Genomic DNA, 7,559 nt, shown 5'->3' on the forward strand with positions numbered 1-7,559 from the left:
ACTACATGACATGCATAATGTGAAAATTATATCATTGAAAGCTCCTTTCACATACGAATTTGATGATGTGCTTTGTGTAAGTTGCATGTCATATATTATTGCTCTAACATTTGGTCAAAGTTAGCCTCGAAAAACGCATTAGGCCCTATATAGATGGAAGGAGGGAGTATAAGAACTATGTTTCATAATGAGTGTAAAAATATTGATTTGACATTGTGAATGTTGACACATTGTGGAATAGTTTTTGAAGTCTGCAAAAGTACTCAACTAGTGATGTCGTTCTCCACAAAAAATGTGTTTACCAATGCATGCATGAACTCTAGTTACTCTAACCCCCCTCTCTTCTTTAATTCTTTGCCACATCAGCATGTTTGCTATTCCCGTGTGCATGATACCAGCTAAGATACCACCATTATGGCCAGCCTTAATCATCGCATGCAATAATTTAGTGCACCTTGAAATATGAACATGTGTGGGCGTGTTTGTTTTTAATGACTTGAGACTATAGCTAGCCCGGCATGCAAGATGACTTATTATGCACCGTTCCTCGTACCTGCAAGAAGCCCGTTCGTCTCCAAATTTTTTCCTCTACATGTGTGGAAACAATATGCCTGCCAAACTCTCCTTCTCCCTCCGGTGGTCCCACCACTCCACCCCGTGTGAAAAAATCTGCATGCATGACTCTCCTCCCCCCACGCTCGTCCAATCTGTTGTGGCCAGCAATATTTCCACCCCTTCGATCCCCCGTAATTTACTCCAACAAATATGCCCACGTAGCTGTTACTTAACTGCAGGTGCATTCAGTCACTGACATATGGACCCAACAGGGGTCTGGCCCACATGTCAGTGACGCAACTGGACCGGCAGTTAAGTTAGTGCAGCTCAGTCCATATCTTACGTAGGTGTGCCATTGCTCGCTATAAATACTGCGCCTCCCACGACATCGCTATCTCCTCCCCCTCATGTTCACGTTCATCGCTATCTCCTCCCCCTCCCTCTCGTGTCGACCACCATGGCATCACCCCTCCCAAGCCCTAGGAGCCCCTCGCTACACCGCGCGGACGGTCACGCGTCGTCGTTCCCTTCCTCGCCGCCACTAGTCGAGGAGGACGCGTCGGTGTTCCGCTCCTCGCCGCTACGCGACGCGTCGCCGTTCCGTTCCTCGCCGCCACTAGTCGAGGAGGACGCGTCAGCGTTCCGCTCCTCGCCGTGACGCGTCGAGGTGGACGCGTCGGTGTTCCCAATCTCGCCAGCACGCGCGCCGGAGGACGCGTCGGCTCCCCGCTACAAGGAGAACGCCGCGCCACCCGCCGAGCCCCCCAGCCTTGAGGAGCTTTGGAAAGAAATGGATGTCGCCTTGTGAGAGGCTTTGCCTCCAGTAGAGCACGCCAAAATAGAGGCGGAGAAGAAGGTCGAGGAAGAGAAGCGCACCGCGGAACAAGCTGCATGGGAGGCCTATGTCGCGTCCGAGAGAGTCAGACAATTGGCTCTTTGGCAGAAGGCTCATGCGAGGGCCATGAGGGTGGCAGAAGGCTCGTGCGAGGGCCATGAGGGTGGCGGAGGACGCCCGTGCCGATGCCCTGAGTGCAGTCGGGCCCAAGCGCCTCATCTACGCTTGGCGATACATGGACCGGTGCACGCTTCCAGCGAGGAGGAGTACCTGTTGGCGCCGGATCACCACACCGGTGAGATCGCGCTCGCCCGCCGGCAAGCCGCCAATCAGCACCTCACGAGTTGCGAGGCTGAGGAAGAGGCGTTGTGTCGGCGCACTGGGAAACGGCCGTGCACCAGGGCACTCGTGGCGCGCCGCAAGCGCTCCTGCGAGCGTCGTGGCTTTTAGGAGGAGTATATTTTTTGTTTCGTAAGACGATCTCATTAGTTTTGGGACGCAAATGATAAATCCCGAACGTTCAGGAATTTTTAGCGTCCTTAATTAAGTATGTAAAAGGGAAAGTTTGGAAACCTTATGTATTCGTACGCATTTTGCAAGTACGTGCATATAGCACAAACTTTACTATATACTATCGCAGGAAAAGAATTCTATGAGACCAGGTCTCACGTGAGACCCATCCTGATGGATGACACGTGGCATTCACAAATCACAAAGCATCCCCCACCCCCCACTTAAAAGCCACGTGTCATCCATCAGGACGGGTCTCACCTACTAACCGTGAGACCTAGTCTCATATATGAGTAATTTTTTTTTCACTATCGCACTACACGTCTCTCTCGATATATGCTTGCAGACTGTGCTACTCCCTCCGTCCAGGTCAATAAGTCATCTTCGGTTGTGCACTGTGACCAAGAAGGAGGGAAGACTTATACACCTAGACGGAGGGAGCACTACTATTACTTATGTACGTACAAATGCATGTTTTAACATTACGATGCAGTTTTTGTAAAAGTAGAAAAACAGCACTAGTCAAGCTTATGAAACGACTCAATGCAAAACAAATGCAAAAATGCTCGTTTGATTGTTTACTTTTAGCTTCCTTCTTTGTGGTTATTTCTCTGTCGTACTTTGTACGGAGTATCTCACTGGTTGGAAAGGCATGCAAATTCCCAAACTGCTTCCTACACCCTGTATCTCACTGGTTGTCGGCGTTGACATTGTCGCCCATGTCGTCGAGGATGAGGTTGCCGAGGTCGGGGAAGAAGTCGTCGTTCACAACTAATCATGTGGACTAGCATAGTAGTAGGATATAGAGTAGAAACATGAATTTTACCACGATTTCGAACAGGAAGGACAGAAACACATGTGGTGCAACGGGAGCTGCACCGTTGGTGTTGAGGTTGTCGCCCATGTCCAAACACCACGTAGACACGGTCTTTGAGCATGGTTCATAGTCGTTCCACGCTCGGGCATTGAATTTTGTAACTATTTTAGATTAGAATATACTACTCCTCCGGTGCTAGTAGTAGAGCAGAGTCCTACTCTACTACTCTACTCAAGCAAGTTAGGGCATAGCATTGCAGGGAGTACCAGTACTGTGAACACTCAAGCAAGTTGTCTGGCATCGACATGACCCTACGCTGCTGGTATGTGTCTCGTGAGTCAAGCGGCGTGTTGTAGTCATCATCACCTGTCCACTTCCCGCAGCACATATTCGCTTCTCCATCTTTGCCCGCACATAATCTCGTCCAATCTTCCATCCCCGCTAAGGCGCCTCCCCCCTCGTCCGAAACCCAAGCACTAACAATGGCAGAACCGAGCAGCGTCCTCCAAAAGAGTGGCTGGAATTCGCTCCCCACAGAGGTAATCAAGCTCATTGTTTCGCATGTGGACAATCTCAGTACCATGCCACTCGCCGCGTGCTCGTCGGGGCTGTACCATTTACTCAAAGCCCTCGGGCCGGAGCTTTTTAAGCCAGCTCCTTGCTTGCTGATGCCGTCTGATCTTCAGAAACGGCGTGTCACGCGGCATAACGATCGTAGGGTGGCGAGCATCAACCCCCTTGACTGCGATCCGATCCCCGTCAGCCTCAACTACATTAACGGTATGTACTGGGTCGGCATGAACACGTCTTGGATGGTGCTTGTCGACGCTCGCGGCAGCTGGATGCTCGTGGAGGTCTACACCCAGCGATTGATCCCCCTTCCTTCGATTAACACTGCACTGCTTTGGCACCGCGGCCCAGAATACTCGGAATCTTACAGTAGCCAACATGATACCAAGTTTGATTTGCTCAAGGTTGTAATCTGCCAAGTGCCCACAAGATCTGCGAATTATAAAGACTTCAGGCTAATTGCGTTCTTCAATCGCGGTCTCGCCTATCTGACAGGTCAATGCGGTAAATGGATAAATCTGCACGTCCATCGTAGGATCATACATCCTCCATGGTTCTCTGATGCCATTGAACACAAGGGCTTCATTTACGTTGTCGACTCCTTCTATGGATGGACGTATTGCTGGCCTACTCCAGTCATCGCTACAAACGGCTGTTACAGCAGTATGTTACTTTCCTATGATATCATGATGGCTTGCTTATATTACTGTCAACATTTGCTGAAAAAATATTCATGCTCATAACATGTTGTTCTTAAGATTGACTAAACCAAGAGCCCTTTTTTATTTGACTCCAACTTGATATGATGTTGTAGGCCGCCTGGTGTCCCTACCCTTCCTAATCCCAGAACCTTTCAAAGAAAAGCGGCATGGCCGTTGTAGGTGGTTCCTGGCTCGATCAGACGACGGCGAAAGATTGATGATCGTTCGCACGTACCGGACGTGTTGTTTCGCGGAATACAATCACAGTCACTGCAAGGTCTTTGAACAGGATCCCAACTTCTCTGGGCCTTCAGGAATTTTTGACTAGAGGCTAGTAAGTAGCCTTGGTACACGCTCTCTGTTTGTCAGACTGAATTATCCGATTAACCAGGAGATAACCGATGGCAAGGATCATGATGGCAGCGCGGTTTCGTTCATCAGGCAAAACTATGTGTACACAACGTACCATGCGTCTCTGCATGCACCATACCCTGATATGTGCCGCCACGCTCTGTAGCCCAAATTAGGATAGAGGGTCGCAAGTATCAGACTTCGACCTGCTGGCTGGAGTTTCCCCCGTCAGGCACCCATCTGGTTCAAACCGTCAGCCAATCTCCACAGCTTAATAAATAGTAACATCTAACTGAGCCAGTTAGTTAGATGCGTACACTTGGTGTGGTAAGATCTTTATTTAGTTTGATGCATACACTTGTTCTTTTTTGGTAGCCCTTTTGTAATGATGGCTGATGTTTGGTTTGGAGAGAGAGCTAAGTCTTCACTCTTCTGGCCTGCTTACTGCTTCTGTTGCACCCCCAGCCCTGGTTGCTGCTGCTGTTTTCAATGTACAATCAGTAGTATATTTCGTCTGTTGGTTGAATAAATGTGTTGTTAGAATGACAAACACAATCTTTAGAAGTCGTTGCATGGTTCGATCCTTTAGTGCCCCGTACCGTACGTAGCGCATACTATTTGTCATATGGAACACATTTTTTTTAAACTCGGAACACATTTTCCACTTGTTGATAACATGCAGCCCACTGATGAAAGCCCAATAGAGAAGCCCATAATTAACTAGAAGGGAGGCTCTCACATGAATCCGGCCCAGGCACATGCTCATGGTCCCCTAAACATAAATAAGTAAATAAATAATTAAATAAATAAAACTAAATGCTCATGCACCAGTTCTTTGGGAAAATAGGTACCTAGTATTTCTTTTTGAAGAATACCCAAGCTAGGCCTATTTGTTTTCTCCGAATTACTGGGCTGCAAATCTTTAAAGACGAGGAGGGATGCATTCCAGCCTGGCTTAAGAGTATGGTCAATGTTTGTTAAAAGTAATATCAAAAGGGGTTGAAAATTCCAAAAAAAATTTATAGCAAATGGGATATAAGTTTTTTTTTGTTTTTGTTCTTCACTGATATCTTATACGTATTTCATTGGATTTAACACGACATAGTACTAATTTATTTTTAATTTTTTTTAGTATGGCTATTAATTTTTGGATTAAGAATATTTCGTTCCCAGCAAAAATTTGCGAATTTTCAAAATTTCCCACATATTTAGTTAATTTTTTGACCTTGGTACTGACCAGAAAATGTCCAGCAATTCTAAAAATGGAAAATGGGCTGCAATAAATTCCATATGAATTAGAAAATGAGTAAAAATTATAAAAATAATAGCAAATGGGCTGTACACGTCACAGATTTCGAGGCTGACTTGTTTACGCAAGGCTTTGTCAGTGAACACACGATTCTAGCAGCAGTTAGTGTTGGATGTCCATCCAACGGCCGACGTGCTTCTTCAATCTCTGATCTTCCTGCTCCAGCCGCCTAAACTAGCACCGGCGGGACTGCCTGCTCCCTCCTCTTGTGGCCCGTTGTGATGCCGCGCAGGCTTCCCCGGCCCACCCTACTCCCTCCGCTGGCCTGGCCGCACGCAATCAACTGCCTCCTTATTACACGAAAAAAATAATTCCTCCCACTGACATCTGGGGTGCACCGGTTGGGAGGCTAACCTGTGGGCCTACTAAGTTGACGTGTACACAGGGCTTGTCAACTTAGTCAACAAACGATTCTAGCAGTAGTAACCATTGGATTTGAATCGAACGGTCCTGCTGCTTCTTCAATCGCTGATCTTCTTGCACCAGCCGCCCAAACCAGCGCCGGGGAGACCGCCTGCTCCTGCCTCCAGTGGCCGGTTGTGCTGCCGATGAGGCCTCATCGCCCCCTACTACTCCCACCGCTAGTCAGGCCCTGCGGCGACGGCAGCCTCACGCCGCAGCCGAACCAGTGAACCCTCGTACTCCTCTCCGTGTGGGCATCCACTGTCGCATCTTCCCCGGCTTCGCGTCGTCCCCTTCCTAGGCCTCGCCATCGTCCACCGCCTTGGTGCTCTCGGCGCGCCATGGTCAATGTGGTCGACGACATTCCATTGGAAGAGTACTGTACGTGGAGAGGATGACAGCTAGGTCCACGGCCACAGCCCAGTTTTTTGTGATTTGCCAAGTAAGTCGCACTGTCAGGCCTGTTGAGCTGCAAATCTTTCAAGACGAGGAGAGCTTTCATTCGGCTGGCCGAGAAAATGGCCCATCAGTAATGAGAAATGGGCTGTACATTTTTAAAACACATCAAACCGGCAATTAGTTTCAAATATCTTTTCTTCATTTCGAGATTTGAAATTACATTAATTTTTATGTGTGGAGAATTTGTTGGATTTTATATTGATATACATTTATTTTTAAAATTAGTTTGAATGTGAGTCGAAATTTCGGGATTAAAAACAGTTCGGACCGCACCGAAATATGCAAAATTTCATATAATTTTTTAACCGTGGCCACAATATGGGCTGTAATGCTAACAAAAAGAATATGGGCTCCAAAATAACCTTAATAATTAGCAAACGGGCTGTAAATTATTAGAAATAATGGCAGATGGGTTGTATGCTGTTTCCCATAGATTTGAGGCTTTCCTAAAAAAAAGGTTGACGCACAAGCAGTGACTGTTGGATGGCCATCCAATGGCCGTCGTGCTTCTTCAATCTCTACTCTTCCTGCTCCAGCCGCTCAAACAGGCACCGGCGGGACTGCCTGCTCCCTCCTCCCCGCGGCCAGCTCTGCTACCGCGCAGGCCTCACCGCCCCACCGTACTCCCATCGCTGGCCTAGCCATCCCTCTACTCACCCACACCTGTTGTTATTCTCCGGCGACGGCAGATGAACTAGTAAACCCTCGCACAGTCGTACTCCCCTCCGCGTGGGAAACAACTGTTGAGTCTTCCCTGCCTCCATGTCGTTTCCTTCCTAGGCCTCGCCGTCGTCCACCACCCTGGTGCTCTCGGCGCGGCCTGGTCAATGTGGTCAATGACCGACATGCATCTGAAGTGGACTGTATGTGGAGAGGCCGACAGCTGGGTCCACGGCCGCACGCAAGGAAATGCCTCCTTATTACGCGCAAAATAATGATTCCTCCACCTGACATCAGGGACCCACCAAAAGGGCCACTGTATTTCATGAAAAACGTTACCGCCGCTGACAGCTCGGACCCACCAGCTATATCTTCGCACGCAAGGAAGTG

Source organism: Triticum dicoccoides, chromosome 4A (genome assembly GCF_002162155.2).
Source record: "Triticum dicoccoides isolate Atlit2015 ecotype Zavitan chromosome 4A, WEW_v2.0, whole genome shotgun sequence".
Taxonomy (NCBI): Eukaryota; Viridiplantae; Streptophyta; class Magnoliopsida; order Poales; family Poaceae; genus Triticum; species Triticum dicoccoides.